Here is a 27483-nt window from a genome sequence, read left to right on the forward strand (position 1 = left end):
AATGAGCTCCACGGAACACTCAGCCTGCTGCCATACTAACTCATGAATTACAATGGATAGTTGGTAAGCAAGACAAGAAAACAGGGAAGAAACAAAAGAAACAAAAATCAAGACACTGTTTCTAACTGAACTCTTCTCAAATGAGATCGAGGAATTCTGGTTCAATGCCACAGCTGTAAATCATTTCTGCTCTTGGAGAGGTTACGAAGGGCTTATAATATTTCCCTTATTTTCAGACAGAATTTAGGTCTGAGCAAAAGCTTTTGTGTCCTCCAACCCCAAAATTTATTGGGGATGGAAGCCCAGATTTGCTGGGACATACCATAAAAAGAATCTCATGAGCAGAGGGTCAAACTGATTTTGGAATATATGAATTATGCCCAGTGTGAGTTTCAATCGGTATATATATATATATATATATATATATATATATACACATTTGTACTGATCTATATGATTTTGGGTTCTGAAACTCCTACATGTCACATGCGTGATACATAACAGACAATGTCAGCCCCAGGAGGGAGAAAACACTCCAATGAAGCAAGCCAAAAAAACAAGTTTTGAGCAAGGTCAAGTGATGAGTAGACCAGGATTGTTCAATTCCTACCTGTCATGCTGAAGCTTCCAGCTCCTGAATAACAACACATGCTTCCCTTGTCCTACACACCCAAGAGTACGTCTCCTCTCTTGGCCATAAGAATCTCTAGAGTTACATATGTGTAGTAAAGAGTGGACCCGGCTGGCATACTCACAATGACCAAATTGTGTTGATCCTACTTTATACCAATACATCGCTCCACGCTGAAGTTGCAATAAATGATATATTTGCTTTCTAGACATGAATGAGACGCCTTACTGGATATAATCCAGGAAGGCCAGAGAAGCTGGCTTCTAATCCATACGGAACAATTCACTGCTGAATTTCTTTCAGGATAGCCCATGATTTATCTAGAATATCATCTTTACATATCTGGATCCTTCAAACTAGACAAAGGGAAAATACGGGCTTAAGCCTCGATTAGAAATATGGAATGGTGCCATGCTGACAACTGGTGGTCCCTGACCAGTATCTTCTGAGATTAGAACACAGTGTGGTGGATGACCAATTCATGCGTTGAACAAAAGAAGACCTCCTACAGGGCAGTGTAGCTGTTTGTTACAGGTATGGCACTTAGGGCTAAGTACCATAAGGACTACAAGGAAAAACGAAAAACAAGTAACACATGAAGCATATACGATAAGGAGGCGCCACAGTCCAGAGCACGAGCTCTGGAATCACACAGGCTTGGATCGAATCCCGGCTAAGCCACTACCGTCTATATACCCTGAAGGACAGGCCAAGGTTTAAATGTTGTTTTACCACATTTCAAAAAAGAAGTGAAGAAAGAACCTATCTGCCAGGAAGGGACATCGTGGGGTGCAGCATCCAGTCGGATCAGGGCCCTGCATCTCCTGCTCAGAAACCTTGGCCACCTGGCTCGTGGTGATGCTGGCAGCTGAGCAGCCCTGGAGAAGGCGATCCTGTCTCCAGGTCTCGCAGAGAAGCTGGGGAGGTCTCCGGACGAGGTGGCCCACACCCTGGTAAGCTCTGGCTGCCTCCTGCCCTCAGGTCTCAGCAGGCTCTGGCCTCTGGGCCCCGTGGTGGGGAAGGCCTGGCCGATACATACGCAGGGCTGAGGGGCCTGCAGAGCCAGTCCCCAGGCAGGGTGAGCTCTGGAGGAGGCTTCCACAGTCCCCAACAGTCTCCGCATGGTGGCCCATCTGGTGCCAAACACCTGCCACCCACAGCGAGAAGTCCCAGCCACTAGAAAGTCCAGAAGGGGCCCCGCCCTTTGCCTTTGGGCTGGGGTTAAGCCACCAGCTGGGCTTGCATGTGACCCCTGCCACGCCCCCTGCCCCGCCCGCCCTTTCTCTGTGACACGTACAATGGATATGTCATAAAGCCAGGCTGAGCCAGTGCTATAAATTCGGAGGAGTTAGAATCTAGGAAGAAGCTCTCCCACTTTCACTCTCTGCTCTCAGATCAGGCAGGCAGTACCTCTAATATGGAAGCTATGGACACCACACCTCCCTCCCAGGCTGTCCTCTTCCATTCTGCTCATGTTTTCCCCAGCACCCCACTGACGGCTTTGGCGGGTATCGGTGCTTCAGCAGGCAGCACGTCTCACCCCGAACCTATGGACACCACACCTCCTTCTCACGCTGCCATCTTCCATTCTGCTCCTGTTTTCCCCAGCACCCAATCTATGGCTTTGGCGGGCATTGGTGCTTCAGCAGGCAGCACCTCAGACCCCGAACCTATGGACACCACACCTCCTTCACACGCTGTCATCTTCCATTCTGCTCCTGTTTTCCCCAGCACCCCACTGACGGCTTTGGCGGGCATCGGTGCTTCAGCAGGAAGCACGTCCGACCCCGAACCTATGGACACCACACCTCCTTCATACGCTGTCATCTTCCATTCTGCTCCTGTTTTCCCCAGCACCCCACTGACGGCTTTGGCGGGCATCGGTGCTTCAGCAGGAAGCACGTCAGACCCCGAACCTATGGACACCACACCTCCTTCTCACGCTGCCATCTTCCATTCTGCTCCTGTTTTCCCCAGCACCCAATCTATGGCTTTGGCGGGCATTGGTGCTTCAGCAGGCAGCACCTCAGACCCCGAACCTATGGACACCACACCTTCTTCACACGCTGTCATCTTCCATTCTGCTCCTCTTTTCCCCAGCACCCCATTGACGGCTTTGGCGGGCATCGGTGCTTCAGCAGGAAGCACGTCAGGCCCCGAACCTATGGACACCACACCTCCTTCACACGCTGTCATCTTCCATTCTGCTCCCGTTTTCCCCAACTCCAGCCTCAGAATGCGCTGAGGCCTGTAGCCTAGTTACGCCAGCTCAGAACAATGATGAGCACACCTTTTTCCAATCACCTTTCCTCATGCTCCCCATGCCTCATACTGCCCTGCTTCTTTATTCTTTATGCCACAGATACCCAAAGCCCCTTGCATTTGGGGAGGCGGATTTGAGACCTATTGTCAGGTCACGTCCTCGCTTGGCTGCCCTGTGAATAAACCTCCTCTTTGCTGCAAACCTCAGCATTTCAGTGTTTTGGCTTGCTGCGCCTCAGACAGAATGGTTGGGAGCAGTGGTACAGGTCCCTTGCCTGTGAGGGAAGCTGCTTCCTAGTGGTCACGTTGTGGATGTTTTCTCCTCTCGGGGTGGGGGCGGGGCAGACATCCTGCTCTTCAGGAAAGGGAGAAACGCAGGTGCCAAACCCTTGCCCTCAGCGTCACCGTCACCTAGGAACTTGTTAGAAGCACAGAATCCAGGCCCCACCCAGAACTACTGAATACCAGCCTGCATTTAACAAGATCCACAAGAGAGGCATACCCATATTAAAGTTGGAGAGGCACCAAGCTCTCATCGTCTTCTCCATGGCTAATGAAAACGAAGCAAAGATTCATCCCGAGCCGACTCTGCCTCAGTCACCTGGATATCACATGAGCTCATTTCATCCTCTCCAGAACCTGCAAATGAGACTGAGGGTCAGAGTGCTCTAGCACCCAAGGTTCCATAAAAGAACATGACCAAGGCTCACTGGAGCCCAGACTTCCAAAAAAGAAGGCCCCTGAGCACAGCATGGCACCACCGCAGCCCAAACCGTGGGCCTGGAGGGTAGGCCAGGCTCCCCACGCAGAGTTCACACCATTCGACAGATGCCCACAGCAGACCGCAAGGCGATATGAGAAGTAAGTTCTGATTGTGGAATCTCTGAATTTTGAGATTTAAAGAAAAGAATCTGTTTTCGGGGGATGGTTAAAACAGTTCTACCAAGGAGCAAAGAGAGGGCATCTCAAGGCCCCTTCTGGACTTAGAATTTAATGCCTACTTATTGAGAAATGCTCCGTGCATTTGCTCAGCCCTACGTCGAGATGAAGTTCTCTCTCTGTGCCGTAGAAGCTTAGGTTCTAAAAAGGCCACAGAAATGGGTGAGACCTAAAAAATGCCAGAACAATGCAACGGCCTTAATCAGACTGTCTTTGCTTTGCCTTGCTTACAAGTCACTGACTTTAAACTGAATATGGTGTCATGTCTTTATGTTTCTTGAAGCTTTTTTTACAAAAGATCATATAAAGATATTCTTCCATGGTAAGACTTTTATAATGTATTTTTTTCTTAAACTGGAGTGTGGTACATTTACCCTCCATCGGATGATTGCTTATAGCTCACCTTGCTTTATTAAGGATACCACTAGAGGCTTCTATGTCCCTACTAAAAAAAATACATTTTCAGGCCCATTCAAACCAATGAAAATCCAAGATTTCAGAGCACAAGATAATGAAAATTCTCTCTATCCGCGTCTTTTACTACTTTTAACCTGTTAACAGTCCCTACGTGTGTCAGATGAAAGGTACTGTCGCAGGAATTGACATCGTTAACAGCATTCCATACAGGTAAGTCTTGCTTGTTCCAATTTCTCAAAAAGTTGGACACATTTACTGCCTCTATGACATCTCTAGGGTGTGTGGAAGAAATAAAAAAGAGGCCTGTGCAATGTATTTCTCAAAATATACACACAAAGAATTTGCACATACAAACAGGGAAACCTTATAAATAATGTATGGGGAGCAACGTAATGTCAGTAACGGAACTACTCATTTCGAAAGACAACACGGTCACCAAGTGTCCCCTCACCAAAACTGACTGGGAATTTTTAGGGGTCGCCAAACCAGAGGTGGAGATTTATAGGAACCTGAGATGTTTGAAAAATGGTTTTGGACGTCCTCCTCGAGGAAGGCAACAAGCGCCATCCCAAATTGCAAAAATGGCTCCAGGTTGACTCCTTGTGTCCTCACCCTTTGTAGTGTAACATTCCAACTTCTCCCATCAAGAGGCAGAGTTGATTTCCCCACTCTTGAAGTTAGGTGACTTGCCACGGCCAATAGAAGGCAGCAGAAACGATGGTGTGCCAGCTCAGAGCTAGGTCCCACAATGCTTCTACTCTCCCTCTCGGAGCCCTGCCACCCCCATGAGCACAAGCCCCAGTTACTAGCTGGGGCATAAGAGGCATGTGGCCCAGTCAGTCCCCCGGCCCGGCTACAGCCAGCCCACAGCTGACCCCACAGGGGTAGCAGCAATTCCAGCCATGATAAGCAGGGTTGTGAGGAAGAATTAAGAGCATAAGCGTATGCTATTATTTATAAACCACTTGGTCAACCTATGACATTATTTTTCAAAAGCATTTTTGTTATTTTGAATCCCTGCGTGGACATATTGAAAACAGCACTCCAATGATTGCTGGAGAGCAAAGGACGCAACCTGAAATTGAGAGTAAAATATATTAGTTTATCCAGATTCACATATTTGTATAAATTACTAGAAAATCATCTGAAGAAAAACAGACCCGAATGAAAAAAATGTCCAGGGTCAGCTGGGGAGTGGCTGTGTTTGGGAAAGTGGTCACACCAGGGACTCTTCAACAGGAATGGTAATGTTTCACTTCACACAGTGGCTGGAGGACACAGGAGTGTCTGCGATGTTATAATGTGAGCACGTTGCATGTAAAAGCCATTGCTGACCTCATCTAGGGGATCTGATGCGCGGGAGCTGGTAGTGGGTGGAGGCATCCAGAAGGTGGTGGTAGAAGAGGAACGTTGTACACGTAACGCCTAAGGCCTGACCAGAGGACGACCACTGTTCTAGAAACTGGACACAAATCCAACTTCTACGGCCAATCTTAGAAGACAAACTGAGGCATATTTAAAGTTTTAACACTTTATGTGAGCAAAAATAGATTCAATTCAGGCACCACAAAGCAGAAGAGGTGAGGAGCACTCCAGCCACAGGAGCTGCAGAGATGTTTATTTTAAAAGGGCAGAAGCAAAGCAAGGAAATGACTGATTTACTATGGCTTTAACGCCTAGTTGGTCGTTTGTGACTGGTTGTCCTCAGCGGTTTTCGTCACCCTGAGGCGTTGACAGGCTTAGATTTTGGTTGGTTTACGTAGGCAGCCGCATCACTAGAGCCACTGCAGTCTAACGGCCTCCTTGCAGGGTTAATTTACTGACACCAATCGTCTGAGTCCTTCCTCTCACTCAGTCACTTCACTTCCTACGCCTCAGTTTCTCCTCTGTAAAGTGGATATTCAGTAGTAAATTCTCGGAGTTGTCAGTACAAATAAATAAAGAAAGTGATTATTAGTAACCACAATCATGTCCTGAATGCACGGAACACGTCACCGTTTGCCAACCACCGTGTCAAGTCAGCAGAAACTACAGAAATTCTCTCCGCAGAAATTAAGGGCTCTCCGCAGAAATTCACACACCCGCGCACCAGGTAACGGACCACAGGCAAACGTTCGCTCAGCCTCTCCTGTGTCCCTCGCGAAGTGCACACTCCTGGGCGGCGCGAGCACAGACACTTAGCGGGAGTTTACTTTTAAAATGCGCTGATACCATCATGTCTCACTTTTGTTTGGATCAGTCAGCAAACGCATTTTCGAAACCCCAAATTCTCCACATCTCCTACCTTTCGCGCCGTCCTAGTCTCGAAGCTTCCACCACTGCTCCTCAAGCCGGGTCCCCGTGGGAGGCGGGGCTGCGTGCTGGCGCACAGGGCGTGCACTGACGTCCTCGAGCCCCGCCCCCACGGCCCCGCCCGGAAGTTTAAACCGCCGCGCCGCGTCTCGCGGGGCTTTGAGGCCGGCGCCAACAGCCGGCGATGCGGGGGCGCGGGGTCGTGGCATGGAGGGGGCCGGCGTAGCTGGGGCCCGTGGCCCTGCGTCTTCCGCCTGCTACGCGGGTCCTGCCCACGCTGCGGCGCCGCAGCCGCCGGGCGGTGGGCGCCCGAGGGGCCGGGAGGCGAGCAGGGACCCGCCAGGCGGCTGTGGGCATCGTGTCCACAGCCAGCGTCCCCGAGGCCACGCTCTGGTCATGATCACTCGGTGAAGCTGCGCCGCGACAGCGTGGCCGACTTCTGGCGCTGTGAGGACCTGTGTGCGCTGCAGGACTCACTGCCTCTGCCCGCCGTTCGCGCTTCCCTGCGGGAGGGCTGCTGACTTCAACACCGACCGCCTCGTGGGATAGACTGGACGCCGCTCTTGAGCACCCTCTGCCCGTGATCTGTATCCAGAGTTTCTTCCAGCCACGGCTTGGCGAGACAGGTTTGTAGTTCCCGCTTCCAGGGGCCCTCATGTGGGCGCTGAGAAGCGAGGTTTTAGATGGTGCAAGGTGGAGGGTGGGCACTAGAACCGGTGCCCAGTGCCCGGGTGTGCGTGCACTAGACGGGGCGTGCGGCTTAGGACCCCTGCCAGCTCGGTGACCCCGGCCGAGTGCTTTAAGGCTTCAAGGTCTCAGTGTTCTCATCTGAAGCATGGGCTTAACAGGACCCACTCTCTGTGGGGGTTACAAGGGTGCACTCTGTTAATGCTTGTAGACTCTACAATGTAGAACACTTAGCACAGTTTGGAGCGTCGTTAATAGTTGCACAGATGTTACCTGGTGTGTTGAATGACTTTGCCTGGTACAGACCAAAGCGATTAGGAAATTGATATATCCCAGCTTCATTTCCTTTCCATTCAAACAGGGCTCAGGAAAAAGAAATTTTTTTTCAGTAGTATCCTATAGTGGAAAGAGCACCAGTGTGAAGGCAGCTTAGGGTTCGAATTCCAGGCCTTATGCTCACTGTGGCCTGGGCAGGTTTCTTTTCGCTACAATCCCCACACTTGTAAAATGACATTAAAAACCACTCTTTCTGTGGGTTCTTAGAATTAATTAAGCAGGTTATGTGTGTAAAGTATCCTGGCACTTGAATGAGTTGTCAGAACCAAGGGCTGCTGGAGATGACGCTTCTGCCCTAGGTAAGCTCCCCTTCTACTGGGTGGCAAGTAAACACAAGCACAGTAGTCAGTGTTCTGGAAGAAGTGAGTTCTGGTGCTACAGAACATAGAATCTCTTTTTTCTTTAATTTAATTTTTATTTTATATTGGAGTATAGTTGATTTACAATATTGTGTTAGTTTCAGGTGTACAGCAAAGTGATTCAGTTATACATATATCCATTCCTTTTCAGATTCTTTTCCCGTACAGTTTGTTACAGGATACGGAGTAGAATTCCCTGTGCTATGCAGTAGGTCCCTGTTGACTATATATTTTATATATAGTCGTGTGTACATGTTAATCCCAAACTCCTAATGTATCCCTCCCCACCATCTTTCCCCTTTGCAGAGCACAGAATCTTGGAAGGGAAAGTTCAGGGTAGGCTCCTTGGAGGAGGTGCCATCCTTTCTAAGGATATGTAGAAGCTCCTGGGGTGGCAGGAGGGAGCAGTGTGTGTCAAAGTTTGAGAAATATAAAAAAATATGGCAAAACTCAGGCACAGGACTGGAACTCAGGGTTTGGGAAAGCAATGAGAGTTGATACTGGAAACCTAGTGGGGCCCCACAGAAAGGGGCCTTGTTTGTCATGTCAGAAGTTTGGATGTTTATCCTGAAGGCTGTGGGAAACACCAAAGAACAGTGAAATGGAATTCTGGTTTAGAGGCTCCCTGGGACTTCCATGTGGAAGGCAGTTGATTGGGTGCAGCGTGAATTGTAATCAAAGGGTCCCACTTAAGTTATAAAAGGTGGGACTGGATTTTGCAGATCTGAGAGAGAATGGGTGAGGCCTGGTGACCAGTTAGAAAAGGGAGGGCAGCAAGTGTGGGTGACAGTTTACAGCTGCATCTTTTTGTGAGATACAGAGCACAGTAGAGGGGGATTGGGGGTGGCGAGAGGACCTTACTTGATCTTCAGTGCTTTAGAGGGACCTGGTAGAGGGGCCAGGTCTGGGCCCAAGATACAGATCTGGGCTTTCTGGAAGGACAGGTGTTTGAAGGCATGGGAGAGACTTAGGTTATCCACAAGAATATCCAAAGAATTATAGGTCTGAGAGTTTTTTAAGTGGGTATATTTGAGGATGTTTATAAGCTGAGAGAAAGTAGCCAGCAGAGGAAGGGTGTGAAGATCTAGGAAAGGAAATGATTGTTCGTTTGTTTTCGAAAAGCTGAATACTTATCGTGTGCCTGGCCCTTTACTAGGATCTGGGGTTCACACCATCTGTTATCTCTCCTGCAAGGACAGTTCAATTCATGCCCTGGTGAACAGAAGTCAGATTATTCTTTGCATCCCATTCAGGTGTAAGAACTGTTCTGTACCTCTGAAGGGACTTTACTTAAGCAGAGTAATAAGTTAGAAATCAAAAGAAATTAGAGCTGGAAGGGACCTTAAAGGCCACTGTACTTAATTTTGCCACATATTTTACATTGAATGTAACAAAAATTTATTGTTGAGCCCATTCTCTTCAGAGTTCCTTCACTGAACTTCCTTTATGTCTTGCATCCAGTGGGGCTAGCTTGTAGATTTTGGCCTCCTCTTAAATTTGCTTCTTCATCCATATTACATTTTGCCCAGACTATGGCAGAAACTCCTGGGTGGTTTCGCAGCTCCTGGGCTCAGCTCCTCTAAGTTCATCTGCCTACTCGGGTTGAGTGATCTTGTAACATAAAAAGCTATGCTTAAAATAATGCTGCTAATGGCTTGCCCACACAGAGTTAGTGCATACTAGCCACCCAGCATTTGCCCTGCCTAGAGGCGTGTAGTCTGAACTGTGCTGGGCCAAGCCTCATGGGGCTCTTTTTTTTTTTTTTTTTTTTTTTGCGGTACACGGGCCTCTCACTGTTGTGGCCTCTCCCGTTGCAGAGCATAGGCTCCGCACGCGCAGGCTCAGCAGCCATGGCTCACGGACCTAGCCTCTCCGTGGCATGTGGGATCTTCCCGGACCGGGGCATGAACCCGTGTCCCCTGCATCGGCAGGCGGACTCTCAACCACTGCGCCACCAGGGAAGCCCCGTCATGGGGCTCTTTGGCCCTGAGGAAGGGGAACTTTTGGGGATCACTCCCTTTATCTAATTGGTCCTTCAGCAGCGGGGCACCCTTTTCTAATCAGCGGAGGCACCCTTACTCAGCCAGTGGTAGTCCCAGGCCTCATCACCTGTGGGATAAAAGCCATGCTCGCTCCCAGGCTTGCTTCTGCCAGCATCTCTATTTTCCTTTGTGTCTCTTCTCACACTTGGACCCCTGGCCTTTAGTCGTCCCCACCTGAAGTATTTACAGTGCCCAGCAGGAGTCAGGCTTGAGTGTCTTTTCACAGATGTTCCCTCTGCAGTTAATGCACCTCCTACTCCAACTCTGCATAGCCTCATCTTTCTAGATTCTACTTCAGGGTTCTCATGAAGCTGTCACTTAGATATAACTTTTTGCCTCCATAGGCACCTCTATGCATAAAGGTTATGTTTATTTATCTCATGTGATTGAAATTTTGAGTTTATACATCTTCCTCCTTAACGAAGGCTTTAAGGGCAGGAGTCGTTTCTAATCCTTAGCACAGAGCAGATGCTTTTTTTCTTTTTATTTAGGTGCTTTTTAATGATGATAAAATGTATGGTTTAAACCACTCATTTTACAATATTTTTGCTTTAGGTTGTGACAGAAATGAAGTTTACATAAGTCGTGTTCCTGAGATAAGAAATAAAGATGTGACCTTCCAGTTGTGTAAAGCTCATGAAGGCTGTAAGTGCATCGGGTGCGCTAAGGAACCTGGAGCTAAGTGGGCTAGTTCTGAGAGAGAGAGACTTAACTATGTTAACAAAGGTAAGCCTTCATTGTGTCCTGCCAACCTTTGATAGTTGCTTTTGGGGCAAACTAAAGCAATAAAATTTTAAACTGTTCCTCCCTATTAAAGGGATTGAATATTTGGCCACTTTGTTGCACCTGTGTCTTGCGAATTGTCCAGTTGGAGACGGAGGTTTCGAAAGTGAGTTTCAGTCTTGTTTAAGTCTCTTCCCATCGGACTGGTCTCGTGATTTCCTACACACCATGTCTGTCTACCTTTTCCTGTCTACCTTTTCTTGGTGTTGTGCATGCGTGGATTGTCTCCTGTACCTGCTCAAACCTTGGTCCATTTTCATTTGTATCATGGAAGTTTGTCATGCTGGATACTGTCAGAATTAATCTTACTTAAGTTTGTGTTAAGCCACAAACCACACGTTTTGTATATTTCCTGTTTTTTGTGTTTGTCTATATTTTTATGGTTTCTCTTCAAGAAATATTATGGGAAGGGAAATAGCAAGATGTAAAGAGCAAAAAAGTCATCATTCTCTTTAAATTGTTAGAACATCTATCTGCAATCATAATTGTAATGCACTGTGGTATGTGTTCAAATAGGAAATATATGTAACGTCCCGTAGGAGCAGCAAACTCAGTGGTGTTGGTCAGGGTGTATGATGGACCTAATCACAAAGCAGGTGATTCTTGATTGGGGTCCTGAAACATTAGTGTACGTTCCCTGTGTCCATTAGTGGTCTGAAGGGGTAAGGAAGCCTGCCTTTCAATTTGAGGGAACAGAGGGTTTGAGGTCCTCCCTCTTCTATTGCTCTAGCAGCTAATAAAATACTGGGTTTATAGTTGACATTTAAATCGCTGATTGATCATCAAGATTGGCATGTATCATTGGAACTGAAAATCGGAAGAGTCTTAGGCTCTTTAGGTTTTTCTTTTTTTTTCCTTTGTCTCAAAAGTATGTAGTACTTTACTGAGTGGTTGGGAAGAAAGTTTGCAGTATCCAGTGTATTCAGTTTTAGTACTAAATAGAATTAAACTGTTGCTGTAAACTGGAATAACTTTGTTACTGACAAGCTTTAGAATGCATCAGTTCATCAGTTACCTGTTTGGGAAGATTGTAGTTAATGATTTTAAGAATGTGGCTGTAAACCTCCAATTGACTCAAGAAAAGCAAATAAGTCAAGATTGACAAATGTATAGGCTCTTCATCTTACTGTGTGTGTGGGTTTTTTTTTTTTTCCTTTTAGTTATTTGGCAAGGTGTAAAGAACTCTATCACTCTTAAGACAGTAAACTTCACGGGGTATAATCTGACATGGCAGGGAGCAGATTACATGGCCAAGATCTTAAAGGTGATTTTATGTTTAAACTTTCATGAAAACATATGTGATTGAAGCACATTAATACATTGACACAGATGGCAGTTAATTTTTGTCTTTTGATACCTGTGAGTGCATCTTTCATTTTGTTGAAAGAATAAGACCAGTTTTCAGTTTGGGATTCTACCACTTAGTAAAGATAGTCCACTTAATTTTAGAAATAGGAGATTTAATATATAATACATAATAATACTTCTATGTATTTTTCGTTACTGAAAACATTGATTGTGATGCTGTGAAGAAACTATGCCATTATAGTCTTCAAGATTTTAATGAATCAAGTGTCTATTAGCTGCTGTAGTTTATAAACTAATAAACATCACTACATCGGCAACTTGTAAATACAGTTTTTAAACTAATGCCTTAACAACTTTACAGTGGTTATAATTACTGTATTTAGACCTAAATTATTTAATAATTTGACATGAAGTCTTTTTAATAGTTTGATGGTGCAGATCAGGGATAGGTAAACTATGGCTGGTGGGCAGATCCAGCCCGTCGCCTGATTTTGTAAAGAAAGTTTTTTGGAACGTAGTGGAACCCATTGTTTACATGGTAGCTATGGCTACTTTCAGCCTACGCCAGGGGGGTTGAGTAGTTGCAACAGAAACTGTATAGCCCACAAAGCTGGAAATGTTTAAATTTAGATTTTAGAAATTGAAAAATTCTTTGAGCCTATACAGGGCAAGTCCATTGACCCCTCGGGTAGAGAACAGTCAAGAACCTGGGTGCCGAAGCCAAATGGCCTAGGTTCAAATTCCCTTTATCCCTTTTCATAGCTAGTGACCATGGACAAATCACTTAACGTCTATGCCTCATTGTGAGGTTTAAATGAACTCATTTGTATAAATAGTGCTTGGCACATACTAAGCACTGTGTAAGTGATTGCTGTTATTTCTGCTTGGAGCTTTTATAAGCCATTGTTAATAGGAAAATGACACTAATGATTTTGCTTTTAGAGTGTCAAAGGCACTTTGAGTCTTTTATGTTTTCAAGAATGTAACAAGACTTTTTTGATTTAAAGTCAGTGTTCCCTGTTACCAAAATTGATTTTATGAATATAAAGAATTGAATGTCTTTAAGACAAGACTTGTGGTTAAATGTCAAACCATTATCTTCCCAAGGCACATCAAACTGCTGTGCATAGTCCAGGCCTCTGAAGTTTGTGTCCACATGCTAGGTAGCATGTAAGATCCATTTTGTAAATATAGTTTTAAAAATAATGCCTGGGACTTCCCTAGCGGTCCAGCAGTTAACACTCTGCGCTCCCAATGCAGGGGGCCTGTGTTCGATCCCTGCTCAAGGAACTAGATCCCACATGCAATAAGTAAAAGATCTGGCAGGCTGCAACTAAAGACCCGGCACAGCCAAACAAAGAAACAAATAAATAAATAAATACTTTTTAAAAATAAATAAAATTCAATAATGCCTTAGGAGTTAGGAAAAGAAAATATTAGAACCTATTTAGCTTTGTATCATTTAAAAAATATCTGTGTAGTTTATAATGTACCTAAATTATATGTATAGAACTTTGTGTATATAATTTGTTAAAAAATAAGATGCATATTAAAAAGTTTTCTTATGGGTTGCCCAGTCAGGTGTTTGGAGACCATTGGAGGACAGAATGATGAAATTTAGAGCCTCAGCAATGATAGAATTTAGAATCAATTCCCTGACTTAGATGATAAGGAAAATAATTCTTAGACTGTAATTGAGTTATACAACTTTACATAACTGTTCAAAAACAGGTCATCCAGTGGCTGGAATCTAATCACTGACCGACTAGAATGTGGGTCACTGGACTCGTAAAGCAGAACTGTTTAATTTCTCAGCTTGATTCTTCTGGCATATACGCGTGATATGTGTGTGTGTAAATCTCTGACATAATAAGCCATACTCAGTAGGCACATCCTGTTTCCTTATTGAAACATCTTAATTTTGTCCCATTAAATCTTTGAAGTGTCAGACTATCAGAAGGCATGAAGAAACCTGGGCTGAGAGTCTTCGTTACAGGAGACCTGATCTTGACTGTATGCCTGGTTTGAGGCGCATCGCTCTGAACTGCAACAAGCTCATTGGTGACCTGGGTGCTCGTGCTTTTGCAGAATCTCTTAGTGAGGATTTATGGCTTGGAGGTAAATTCTTAAATTGAAAATACTGAATTTTTAATATAATATATGCTTAGCTTTTGGCATGATACTGTTGTGATAGGACTTTTTTTAAGGCCTCATTTTTCTGATAGCTTTTATGTTGCTTTTAAACTTTCTCTAAGAGTTACATATATTCTTTACAGAAAATACAGAGTAACAAGAGAACAATTACCTATAAATTTAATACCCAGACATAATCACTGTTCATTTTGGTGTATATATTCTCAGTCTTTTTATTGTTTTCTATAAATATATTTGTACACTTAGGGATTACAAAAATAGAATTGTAGTATACTTGCTATTTCATATTCCTGCTTTTTTCACTTAATGAGGTATCATGTAGTGTTCCATCATATTGATGTCCCATAGTTTAATCAATTCTTTGCAATTAGATTGAGACAGTTTGCTTTTCCCTGTCAGAAACAACGTGAATACGTTGTATATACATCTCTGTGTCCATCGGGCTTACTTCTGTAGAATAAGGTACTACAAGTGGAATGACTAAGTGTGACATATTTTTAAGACTTTTCATACACATTGCCAAATTACCACCCAGAAAGGCTATGCCAATTTGTAGTCCACCCCAAGAGTGGATGTGAATGAAGCCTGCCTCTCACAAACACTGGCTGGTAGCACTTTTAAAAAACCGTAAGACTACAAAAATGAGTACCTCTCCCTTTTTTATGCAAGTGGGATTACTCCAAATTTTATAACTTTTTTCAGTTAATTCAGTATGACCATCTTAGCAAGTCAGTAAATTTGCATCTTTTTTTTTTTTTTTTTTTTTTGCGGTACGCGAGCCTCTCACTGTTGTGGCCTCTCCCGTTGCGGAGCACAGGCTCAGCGGGAATGGCTCACGGGCCCAGCCGCTCCGCAGCATGTGGGATCTTCCTGGACCAGGGCATGAACCCGTGTCCCCTGCATCGGCAGGCGGACTCTCAACCAGTGCGCCACCAGGGAAGCCTTACTGCATCATTTTTTTTGTGACCCTTCAGTGTTCCATTATATGAATATGCCACAGTGCACATAGCTTATCCGATCTTGTATAAAAGGTATGTCCAGTTTTTCAGTTACAGATAGTACTCTGATATATATCCTTACCTATATCTCTGACTATTTCTTTTGGATCAAAAGGGTATAGACATTTTAAAGACTTCTCTTACAGAATCTTGGCTTAATCTGATAGAATAACCACATTTTGTTTTATTTTGTATTCATTTGATTTACTTGTGAGGTTTACTGGCTGTTTGTATTCATTTGGCTAGTTGGTTAGTTACACCAGGTGTCCATTCTTCTGTAGTGAGAGTTTGTAAGGGTTGTATCATATGCTGTTAGTTCCATATGTCTGACTTGCTATTTCTGTATGTCATGGAGTGTTGAAAGACTCCAGTTATTTTAATGTGATGGTCCACTCAACACTTAAATGACTCATGATAGTTTCCTTTCATGTAATATTTTTTAATACCTGTGCTTTTGCGATGATCCCTTTTGATTAAATGAGTAGGTTGTTCAGCCCCAGAACTACTAGAATTCATGATCATTTGTTCTGGTTTTTGTCTGACCTTTTACCGTGACAGTTCTTGACCATCATACTTTCATGATAGGTTTTTAGTGTGTATTCTCTATACACACATTGTTTGAATTTGTTAATTGTTTGTATCCTAGAAAACAGTACTTTTCTAATGTTTTACTTCCCTTATGGTTTGAGCAGATAATTTACTGATTAAAGTGATTTATACTTGTAAATTGTTCTTATCTCTACTCTGAATAGAGGTGAACCTAGATACTAAGCCTGCTTCCACCAAGAGCATTATTTGCTTCTTGTGCAACCTCTGAATTCTTGCAAGGAGTACTTTATTCATTTGTCAGTTTCACAAGTAATTTTTTTAATACCTTCTGTGTGCCAGATACGGGTTTAGGCACTACGGATAAAGCAGTGAACCAGACAGACAAAAGTCTTGCCCTCATGGAGCTTACATTCTAGTGAAGGAGTTCAGATAGAAATTAGTAAAGCGATAAGTAATATCATTTTAGAGAGTAGGAAGTGCAAAAATATGTTAATGTAAGAAGAGTGAGGGGGGGGCAGGTAGGACTCCATTGGACAGGTTTGTTAGGGGCCAGCTTCACTGGAGAAGTGGCATTTGAACGGAGACCTGAATGAAGAGAGGAGCAAGCCATGGAAGATCTGGGGTAAGCACATTCCAGGACAAGGGGGCAATGAATATGCAGGCATGTAGGTGGGTGGCGTATTTAAGGAAAAGCAAGAAGGCCAATCTGGGCAGAGTACTGAGTGAAGAAGAATGTGGTATGACATGAGGTCAAGGAGCTAGCCAGGGGTCTGCTCTTGTAAAGTCTTGAAGGCCAGAGTAAAGATGTGGATTATTCTAAATGAGTAGAGGGTTTCAAACTGGAAGAAGGCATGATCCAAATAGTATCTGAATAAGGTGACCTGGTATAGAGAATGGACTTGGGAGGATAAAGAAGAGAAACAGGGAGACCAGTTAGGAGACTATCACAGTGGTCCAAATAAGAGATGTTTATGGCCTAGGTTAGGTTGGAAGTTTGCAGCAAGTGAAAAGTGGTTGAATTCAGGTTGTGTTTTCAGGGTGTAGCTAACAAGACCTGCAGATAGATTAGTTGTGAGGTATGAAGGGAATAGTAACAAGGAGACAAGTCGTTGATGATTATGTGTGCAACTGGGTGGTATTACTTAGAAAAAGGGGGCTGATGGGAGGAGCAGCTTTTGAGGGAATATCAGGACTTTGATTTGTTATCTTAGATGCCCTTTAGGTATCTAAGTGTCTGGACAGTGCTCAGACTGTACTTTCTATCCAAAGGTATCCAAAGCCACTTTAGATGCAAAATGTTTGAAGTTGACCTTTGCTGCTGCCAAAATAGTAGCCACTGGGGGCAGTCTGCAAGATGGCATCTTAGGTTTCTGAGGAAGAAATTAGAATACACAAAGGGGTATTAAGTATATAATTACATAATGTAGATTTCATATTTAAATTTATGGGAAAAGCAATAATTAGTTGGCTTTTGGTTTTAAATGGAAATAGACACTCATTGGGAAATAATTACTCTAACTTCAGTTCATTTTACTTTAGATCATTCTGTGATGAAAGCAATTATCAAAAAAGTTCTCCAGATGGAAGGAGTGCCAAGTCAGACATACATAACATGTTTCAGTTCGCTCAGAAGAATTTCTCTTTAATGGCTTGTTTTTCTTTCTTTCTTAAAAGAATATTATCAAGGTACTTTCTGCCATCTTAAAACTAAGTTTTTAGTCAAATCAAATGGCTTTTCTGTTTTTGAAAATGTTGTGTGATGCTTTAATTTAGGTTCCCAGAAATGCAGATTGAAAACCTTTTAACTTTTTATTTTCTGGAACATATTATCGTTAGTCACAAATAGTCTTTTCTTTTTTTGGTGATAAGAATGAACAGCAGGAGCAGCATTTGTGAAACCAAATCTAATATGAAACTGACTCTTTCTTGTGAGTAAATTTGAATTTTGAAACAGCAAAACAATAAGGTTTGATATAAAGCAAAATAAATATTTTATGTTTATGATCTGCCAATTTCCCAGAAAGAGTTTTGTGGTGACTTTAGTTATATACCAGATACATTAAAATCACCAATGGACAACACATCTTTTATTCAGGTTCCCTCTGAAAGTTTTAAAAATGTGTTGACTTAATATCACTGAACGGTTCGCTTTAAAATGGTTAAAATGATAAACTTTCTGTTTTGTGTAGTTTACCACAATTTTTTTAAAATGTGTTGTTTGAAGATTTTTGGGTTTTATAAAGGTATTGTATTAGCATAAAAATGAAAAATTTAAAAGACCACCTCTAATTGCGTTATCCTATCTAGCAATATTTACTTTTTTATTTTGTCTTCCTGCTGTCTATAAACATAATTCCACATAACTTCAATATAATTTGCCATCCTTATCTTTTCATACTAAATTTAAATTCTGTGATTCATAGTTATACTTTTTAACATTGTATTCACAAGGTTTCATTGAGTTGGTCAGTTTTTTAAATTGGTGAACAATTGGAAATAACCTAAAATAAACTATTGGAAACATCTTCATAAATACAGCTTTTTTTTTTTTCTACTTAAAGATGTATGTTTTTGATACTCTGTTAATCAACTTGCTTGGACAATAGTGTATTAAATAAGTTGTTAAGAGTGTTTATGAAGTCAAAAAAAAGCTTATGATTGTCTGCCAATTGTTATTTCAAGAGAGTGATATTTTAATAATCAAATAGTACATACAAAGAAGTTAAGATTTGTGGTATCACACTAATTAGATATTATTATTAAAAATTTATATCATGTGTACAGTATTCTTAAAATAGCTAAGTTGACTTTCGCTATGATATTAGAAATGGAAATATATATATTAATAAAGCATGTATATTAGGAATTCTGTAAAATTAGTACCTGGTGGTATATAATAGGGCATCATGGAATGAGAAGAAAACAGTTAAACGTTTTTTTTTTATTTAGCATGATGAAACAAAGTGGAAATATAACTGAAATATACAAACTCTTTGAGCTATTTTAAGAGTAATTTTATTTCTTGGGCTTTTTTTTTCTATTTGCCTCAGTTATTTGGAGACATAGAGGTAAGCCAGTCAGTATCTGGGTATATACCTAGATCCTGGTGAGTATAGGGTGAAATAATGGTGTGAATTGTGTCACATTTATATTGTCATTTTGTATGCCTAAAAAAAGATGGGAACTTTTATTAGAAATTTTTTTATCTCCTAACAAGAAAAGTATAATTTAAAAAACTTTTAATACAAATGTATTTGCATTCGTTTCTGAAAGTAAAGGAAGGGTATACACATACAAACCACATGCATACAAACATTTTTTTGACTGTAATTAAGTTAAAAAACACAATAAAATAGCACAAAATGAACTGAGCTCCTATATATTTTTAAGAGGCATGTAAATCACACAGGATCGTGTGGTGATTATCAATAAGCTACACTCTATGAAATATTTGTCCTATATTACCACATACACTCCATTTTACCCTGCATCCTAATGTTGCTAAACTATAGTAGAAAGCAACAGCATAGCACAGGGAGATCAGCTCGGTGCTTTGCGATGACCTAGAGGGGTGGGATAGGGAGGGTGGGAGGGAGGCTCAAGAGGGAGGGGATATGGGGACATGTGTATGCATATGGCTGATTCGCTTTGTTGTGTAACAGAAACTAACACAGAATTGTGAAGCAATTATACTCCAATAAAGATCTATTAAAATAAATAAATAAAATAACACAAAATATAGTAGCTTTGAAGGATAAATATAACCATTTTAACCTATGATGTTTGTTTTCAGTAAATTCAAATTAAATATTTAAATGTGAATTTTAATATGTGGCTTGTTGTAAATAAAATATTAACACGTAGGTCTAGTTTTTGCAACCAAATATTTCATATAAAGATACTTGCCTCTTTACTACTGAAATATAGGATAAGTCTCCACATTTCACTCTTTTATCCAGTGGGTTTCATTTGTGTTTTTGTGTGTTTTCTGTATGAAATCAAAGGAGCAGTGAAGGTTGACAGGCTTATAGGAGAGTAACATTGACTCACCTACCACCCAGCAACTTGCAGCCTTATAACTTTTATTGTTTTCACATAGAAAAATTCATCTTAAATTGAAATTTTGGTCTAATTCTGAAGATTCTGTTTGGCAGAAGTCATGGGTGTATCTGTGTTTCTGTGTCCTTGAGATTCAGAAATGCCAAAGGTGTTCTAAGATTCAGTAAACTTGAGTGTTTCTGCATAATACATAAAATGTATCATACTTCGGGAGTATTTTAAAAATTTATTTTTGCATTTCTGCACATCTCAATACTTTTGTTTTAGTTAAAATAACTTGTTACTGTAGAGAACTTATATTTTTTAAAAATGCTGGCTTATGTAAAACCTTTGTACAAAACAATCCTCTTTTTAATGGCCTTGGCATCATTGTCAAGTCCCTGTTTGATTCCTTTCAAAGTGTACACATGTGACAGTTGCTCTGTAGACATTTGGTGCATCTTGATTCCTTCGTTTCATGCTTTGTCAAACATAGGCTTGGCCGCAAAGCAACCTGTAAGTAATGGAAGGAAACACTCTGCTGGTAAAGAATGTTATGGTCCTGAACCTCTACCACCTGGTGTGTCTGGTTTCTGGCCGTGGCGTACTGCAGAACGTGCAAAAAGCAACAGGTAACGTGTTTGCATTCCCTGTCTTTTTCAATCATTCAGAGTCCTTTATTTTGGAACTTCTGTTATGTGAGCGGTCTCTGGTGCTTTCTATAGAGGAAAAAAGATAACTCACACATGGCTTCTGCCTAATGAGCCCTCTAAGGAAGAAAAACAAAAAGTAATTGGGAGTTTCAAGTTGTTTCTCAAGTGTCACAACAGAGCTAACCCCGTGGGAGTCTTGAGGAGACTAAAATTATCACCAATTGTGCATGTGAGAAAAGTTTCATTAAAGGCAGGTGTAGTTGCGTGAAGCCCTACAGCACAGAAGTAGGAATTTGGATATGTACGAATGGGCAAAAAGACATTTTAGACATGGGAAATAGTTTAATACAGAATGGATGAAAATTATGCATTAGACCTTTTCTAAAACAACTGGCTTATTAACTCAGTAAATCAGATTTAGTGAGTCAAACTAGCTTTACCTGATTCCTTATCCAGGGGATAGCTGTTGAGAGTAATTTTTGTCACAGAACAGTAAATAAAATGGTTGAACTATAGCTTTAGGCTTGCTAAGTGAAATAGATTGCTCTAGATGATTTTCAAGTGACTGACTTGGTAGTATTCACGAAATTGGGGATTAACAATTGCTTAAGAAAACAAAGAGAATTGATTTTAAATAGTACTTGAAGTAGTTACTGTGTAAAATATCTGTTCAGTTGCTCATGTTAAATGGATGTTTATAATCCCCATTCGACAACCGACTACTTTTTTGCAAATGGTAATGTGAATTGCTGTGGCATAAACTATAGTGTTGAATCCCCAGTCTTTGCACTTGAGTTTAACAACTTTGTGGTTTCCTATCTTCTTCCTGAGACACTTAATCTCAGGTCCATCCTCCTCACACAGGGTGGTAAATTAGAGAATGATTAATATCACCATTTAAAGAAGTGAGACTGAAATCTCAAGCATCCTGAACATAGGAACTGAAGGGGTCTCTCAGCAGTTCAGAGAGTTATTACCGAGCCAGTCAGCTGAATTCTGGTCAGTTTTCTCCATAGCAGAGCCCTCCAGGTCCTTGTTTTGAGCTTATTTATTTTTATACACAATTCTGTGTGGATACTGTACATAATAATAAATAGTTGTATTAACTGGGTTTAACTGGTGATGTATTTACATGAAGATCTAACTTCGTTTTGTTGATATCTTTTTAGGGGCTTTCCATTCATCAAAGCTCGTGATGTATGTAATCCGTTGCTGGTGTTTAGCTATCATATTTATGATATATAGGGCTTGAATTGGGAAAGGTGGATGGTCATTCTCCTTGCTTTTTAAACTGACAGAGCCTTACAAGAAGCATTTCCCTCTCTGAAATAAATCCATGTAAAACATGTTTGGTCACTCTCCCAATGCAACTGTGTAGTTGTGTGGATTTGGCACACAACTGGCAGCCTTGTGGTTATGCCTGTAAACAAGGAAGCCTGTTTTCCAGTCCGCAAATCAGCTGTTACCCAGTGAAACGAACTTGAGTGCCATTTCTGACCCCTCACATGGAGCTCTCATACTGAAGAATGTTCACATGTTTTCAAGAAACGTTGTTTGCGGGCTATATGTACAAATTCCTGATCTGAAAGCCAATATAAAGCAACATCTCCCAAACCTCTGCTCTCTCACCAAGGCCACACACATTCCCTCGCTTATGGCCTCATGGCAAGCTAATACTGTCAGTATCAGATTCTCCTTCCCAGTGGTTCTGGGAGACTGCATAGTTGCTCTGTGAAAGGCACCACTGCTGAGGTTGAGAGAAGAGCATCTTGGGTGTCAGTCCTGCCCTTGCATGCCCAGAGAGAGAGGTGTGCACCTCGTTCTCCTGTTACGGTTTTCCTGTGCTGCAGGGTTTGCTGCTTGTTGTCAAAATGATGTCCTAGCGACTTGTCTTCTGCGTGGTTATATAATCCCAGCACACTTCTTTATGATCTGTAGACTTTTATGGGGTTGTGGCCAGGTCAGGTTTTAAATGTTTGGAACTGTCCTATTAAACAACATTGCAGTGGCAGTGAGTCTTGATGGGAGAATTGTATTACTGTTACCCTAGTTTTGGCTTAAGTGTGGTGAGAAGATGAAATTTTTGATGGGTTAGTTTTAGTTGTGTATGTGTATGTGATTTCTTTTTTAAAGTTCTAATGTCTGTTATTCCCAGCTTAGATATGTTGACTTTCTGATTATTCATCAGTCCCTTTACTGATGTATTTTCCTCTGAAAAACTACATTTTCTTCCAGACTGTTTGTGTCTGATGGTGAAGAATAAATTTTTCATTTGCAGTATAAAGTTGATCTGAGAAAAAATGTTTACCTTGGCTCTTCACTTGGCTTCTGTGAAAGAAACTTAATAAAATAATATGGGCAGTTCCCATTACTAATCCTAACCATGTACAACAGAGGTCTGTACAGTAACATAGCAAAAATAAGTTCCTGTAATTTTACTTAGTCATTGCCTGTTTTAGACTAAGGAGCAGTGAGAGACATTTATAAATAATGATACCTCAGATCACTTTTGTTAAATGTCCTCTAATATTTGGATATTTGGATCTGGCTTGTGTTATCTTTTTTTACAATCTTGTCTTCTTTCTTTGCACTTTAGTGTAACAACTCTGTGATTTCCTATCTTCTTCTTCAGACACTCAGGTCCATCAGAATTTCCTGTGACTGTGACAGTAGAGAGTCCTTCCTCCTCAGAAGTCGAAGAGGCCGATGATTCCTCAGAAAGTGTTCAGGAAGAGCCAGAGAAAATCCGTTTGAAACAAGAAGCACTGCAGGTACAAAGTTATCACTTTAAAGCTATAGAGAAGATTATTTTTCAAATGGAAGCCTGATTGCAACACGGCACAGCTTGTGTGAGGGTTCTGTTTTCCCCTCCCATCTGCATTGTATCCCCTTGAATGGTTCCTTAAGCTTAGACCAAGGTGAATGGTGGACATTTGAACTCTAAGAAATAAAAATCAAAACATGTCGTTAGTAATATACTTTCCTTTCCTCAGAACCTTAGTATATTAGATTTAGGTGATGTATGTAATCAGTTGCTGGTGTTTAGCTGTCGTATTTATGATACAAATGATAGCTAAACACCTATCACTAAGGTGATAGTGACCATACGATAAAGAAATTGAGTTCTGAATGAATATAGTCAGCTGATTCAGTGTTCTTGTTTTACAGATGAGAAAATTGACAGTTCTAGTTGAACTCTGTTTTTATAAGAGGAAAATATGGCCTCATTTTAAATAAAAGTAAAAAAAAAGTTTTGATGTTGATATCCTCCTTTCCTAAAATAAAAAATATCAAGAAGCTACATTCTATTACCAACTAAACCTGACCTCTAATGTCATTCCATACTTTTGTTTGTATGGACAGAAAAGAAAAATTGATTTTCATAAGAAATTTTTGTACCTCAAAAATAATATGTTTCTTTTTTTTTCAACTTTAATGCAGAGCTGAACATTTCTAGTAAATAAAGGAACAACATTTTGGGGGACCTTGTCTTTGTGCTACAAAGTTCATGTTTAATTTTTTTAAATTATTTAATGTGATTTTCTTTTCATATGAAACATGAAACTTGACAGGTTTCAGAACTAATTATCCCATTATTGTAGGACTATGGGAATTACTCTTTGGTTTTCAAAAGAGAGTTAGATTTTTATTTTTTTAATTAAAATTAATGATAATATAGAGAAATTTTAAGAAAAGAACTTAGAAAATTATGAAATGTTAGAGTAGGAGAAATCTATAGTTCGTGTAGGGTTACGCCCTTTCGTTTTATAAATGAGCACCTACAATTTGTAGCACGTAGTGGTTTATTAGTAAATGGCAGAGTACGACAAGACCCTAGAGCATCTAACCCGCCTTCCTTGTCATTTTAGATGTGATGTATTCATTTCCTTCACGAATAGACCAGGAGATTGTATTTCTAAAAGCAATGATAGACAATGGGGAAGACCAAGAAGTTTAAACACTGGACCACAGAATAGCAGATTCAGAAGGCACTGAGAACCCTTTTAGCTCTTCTCCGTTTTCACAAGACACTACAATGATGGTATCAAAGTGTTTAAGTATATAAGCCCACAAGAATCAAGAGATTTCAACATAGTTTTGAAAGACGGAAGACAAGTGGAAGAGTGTGAAACTGAAGCAGTAGAACAGAGGAAAAGCATCACCTAGAATATGCACAGTGAACACCTGCAACTGAGGAGGATTCTGACCCCACCTGCAGAAGTAGGCCCATGCTCAGATGCGCGTGTAGGAGAGAGGGTGGAGTTAGTTAAAAGTGTGACTGAAATAGGGGAGCTCATTGAAGGGTTGTGTTTGGAGGAGTGGACTCCCAGCCCCGCCCTCACACTCCTGAAATGAGATGATTTCATTTTGAAACCAGTGAAACTGGCGAGAACTAGGGCAGCTAGTGTGAGTTTTTACACCCTAGAAAATTGTGTTTGGGAGAGATCCTATTACAGTTACTCCCCGCTTTTTCCTGCATAAGAAACCAATCAATCGTTGACTTCAGGGAGCTTCCTGCACTCATTCTTAAATAGAAAAGTAACTGTCATTTGCCTGATAGTTGAGTAAAGCTTCCAACATGAGAGGGGGAAAAAGAGTGAAAACGTATCCTAGTAGGACCAGGGACAATTTAGGGAACAAAATAATTTAAGAAAAAACCCTAATTAGTATCCTGAGAGAGGTTTAAAAAGAGCTAGCAACTATAAAATAAGATTAGGGTGTTAATTAAAAAGAGAATGGTCAGAAAGCAAGAGAGGTCTCTTGGAAATGAAAATATGGTTGCTGAAATAAATTCAGTAGGAATTTAAAACATTTCTCAGTATATAAAAAAGAAAGACATAATGGAAAATGTGATAGAAATATGTTAGAGAGGCTGCATCTGGGAGATCCAACATGTTACTATTAGATACTCCAGACCCAGAAAAAAAATGGAAGGAAGCTGTCAAAGGGCAACAAAATTCCCCACAGCTGAAAGTAGACATCAGGCCTCAGACTGAAAATAGTTACACAAAATGAGCAAGAATAGACTCATACCTAGGCACCCTTCATTGTGAAACATTAAAATACTGAAAAAATAAATTAAAATAGAATAAAATACTGAGAGGATACATCCATTCCCGAGAGAAAAATACCGCCCACCTAAAAAAAAGAGTTAAGGGCTTCCCTGGTGGCGCAGTGGTTGAGAGTCCGCCTGCCGGTGCAGGGGACACGGGTTCGTGCCCCGGTCGGGGAAGATCCCACATGCTGCGGAGAAGCTAGGCCTGTGAGCCATGGCCGCTGAGCCTGCACGTCCGCAGCCTGTGCTCCGCAGCGGGAGAGGCCACAACAGTGAGAGGCCCGCGTACTGCAAAAAAAAAAAAAAAAAAAAAAAGAGTTAAAATCTGACCTTATCATACTTGTCATCAGCACCATGGATCCTGGAAGGCATTAGAAAGATACCTCCAACGTTTTTCAGGCACATAATTTTCACCCTAGGGGTTTGTATCCAGCCAAACTATCAGTCATAAGTGGAGGCTGAAGAAGATATTTTGTACACAAAGAAATTTGAAAAATTGACCTCCTGTGCTACACCTTAAGCTATTTATAGAAATAATCCAGCACAATGAGGCAATAAACCAAGAAGGAAGGTAATAGGGGATTCGGTGCAGATTGCAGCTAGCCTAGAGTGGAGAGGCTTCTATTGATTGTGTGATTGAGAGCTTAGAAACACCTTGAGGCATATTGTACTTACTTGGTATTAGGCACTGTTGGAAGGGAGGAGGGAGAGGAAGAGGAGAAGGAACTTGAACTCCAGAGGAGAAAAGGCTATATGGGCATAAACATGAAGCAAACTAAACCATCATTGATTTTTAACGTACTATTGGTGAGGAAGACAAGAATCCACTTAAACTTGACACTATAGATGTCCCCCTTTTCAGTGACACACAGGGGTAATGACCACCTATCTAATTTGTTGTCCAAACCAGAACTTGTCCAAACTCCTTACACTTCAATAGTGTAAGGAGGCGCTCTAATGCTGTAACATCAGGACAACAGGTATAAACTGGAACAGCCCGAGGCGGCTTGGGGTATGTGGTCACCCTGCACAAGGGCAGTGACACTGGCACAGTATGGAACAAGGTGTAGTCTGTACACAGAGACACAGTACATCTGCAGTGGGCAATATTAATTTAATTGTAATAATGGCAATACTGTCTTGGTTTGCAGCTTTTATCGTCAACTTGCATGTAATCACTAATAACTAAAGTAAACTATACTTAGTATGTATTAGTATTAAGTTGGTATGTACTGAAATGTATTGTGTACTAGTATGTACTTAGTATATATTGGGCTCTAAGTGTTTTTGCATATATTAACTCATTTAATCCTCTGAATAGCCTTATGAGGTTGGTGCTAATATCATTCCCACTTTTTTTTTTTTTTTTTTTTTTTTGCGGTACACGGGCCTCTCACTGTTATGGCTTCTCCCATTGTGGAGCACAGGCTCTGGACGCGCAGGCCCAGCGGCCATGGCTCACGGGCTCAGCCGCTCCACGGCATGTGGGATCCTCCCAGACCGGGGCACGAACCCGTGTCCCCTGCATCGGCAGGCGGACTCCGAACCACTGTGCCACCAGGGATGCCCCATTCCCACTTTTGAGAACAGGTAACTAAGACAGGGAAGGAACTTGCCCAGGCTGTACCTATTTTAAGGTTGGATCGAGGCTTTGAGTTTAGGCTCTCTGCCTGTTCTCTTAAACCTTACTCCTTACTGACTCTCGAATAACAGAAGACTTAACTGCACATAGAACAGAATATAAATTTCAACTTTGACAACGTAAAAGCTAGGTTTGGAAGGCAGACAGGAGGTAGAAAAAAGGGAAGATGGTATGAATGTCCTCATTTTACAAAGCGTGACGTTGAGAGAGTTTATAGTTGATCAACAATGTAGGTTTTTAAGTATATCACTACAAGTCAAAGAGATCATGAGCAGTGGAATAACTCATGATGACATAACTTTACAGAGCAGTGTGGACATAGGAAAGAGTGTAAAGG

General features: G+C 41.5%; 1 long non-coding RNA gene across 1 annotated transcript in view; it reads right to left on the bottom strand.

Annotated features, from left to right (window-relative positions):
- Positions 1 to 6919: 6919 nt before the first annotated feature.
- Positions 6920 to 27483, bottom strand: part of LOC149747823 (uncharacterized) — a 75234-nt gene continuing 54670 nt past the window's right edge. Inside the window, exon 3 of the long non-coding RNA XR_016395112.1 lies at positions 6920 to 25792. This is a non-coding gene — a long non-coding RNA (uncharacterized LOC149747823). The remainder of the gene's footprint in view (positions 25793 to 27483) is intronic.

This window comes from Delphinapterus leucas, chromosome 12, assembly GCF_059928025.1.
Source record: "Delphinapterus leucas isolate spDelLeu-1000000601 "Yukka" chromosome 12, BTC_Dleu_Yukka2, whole genome shotgun sequence".
Taxonomy (NCBI): domain Eukaryota; kingdom Metazoa; phylum Chordata; class Mammalia; order Artiodactyla; family Monodontidae; genus Delphinapterus; species Delphinapterus leucas.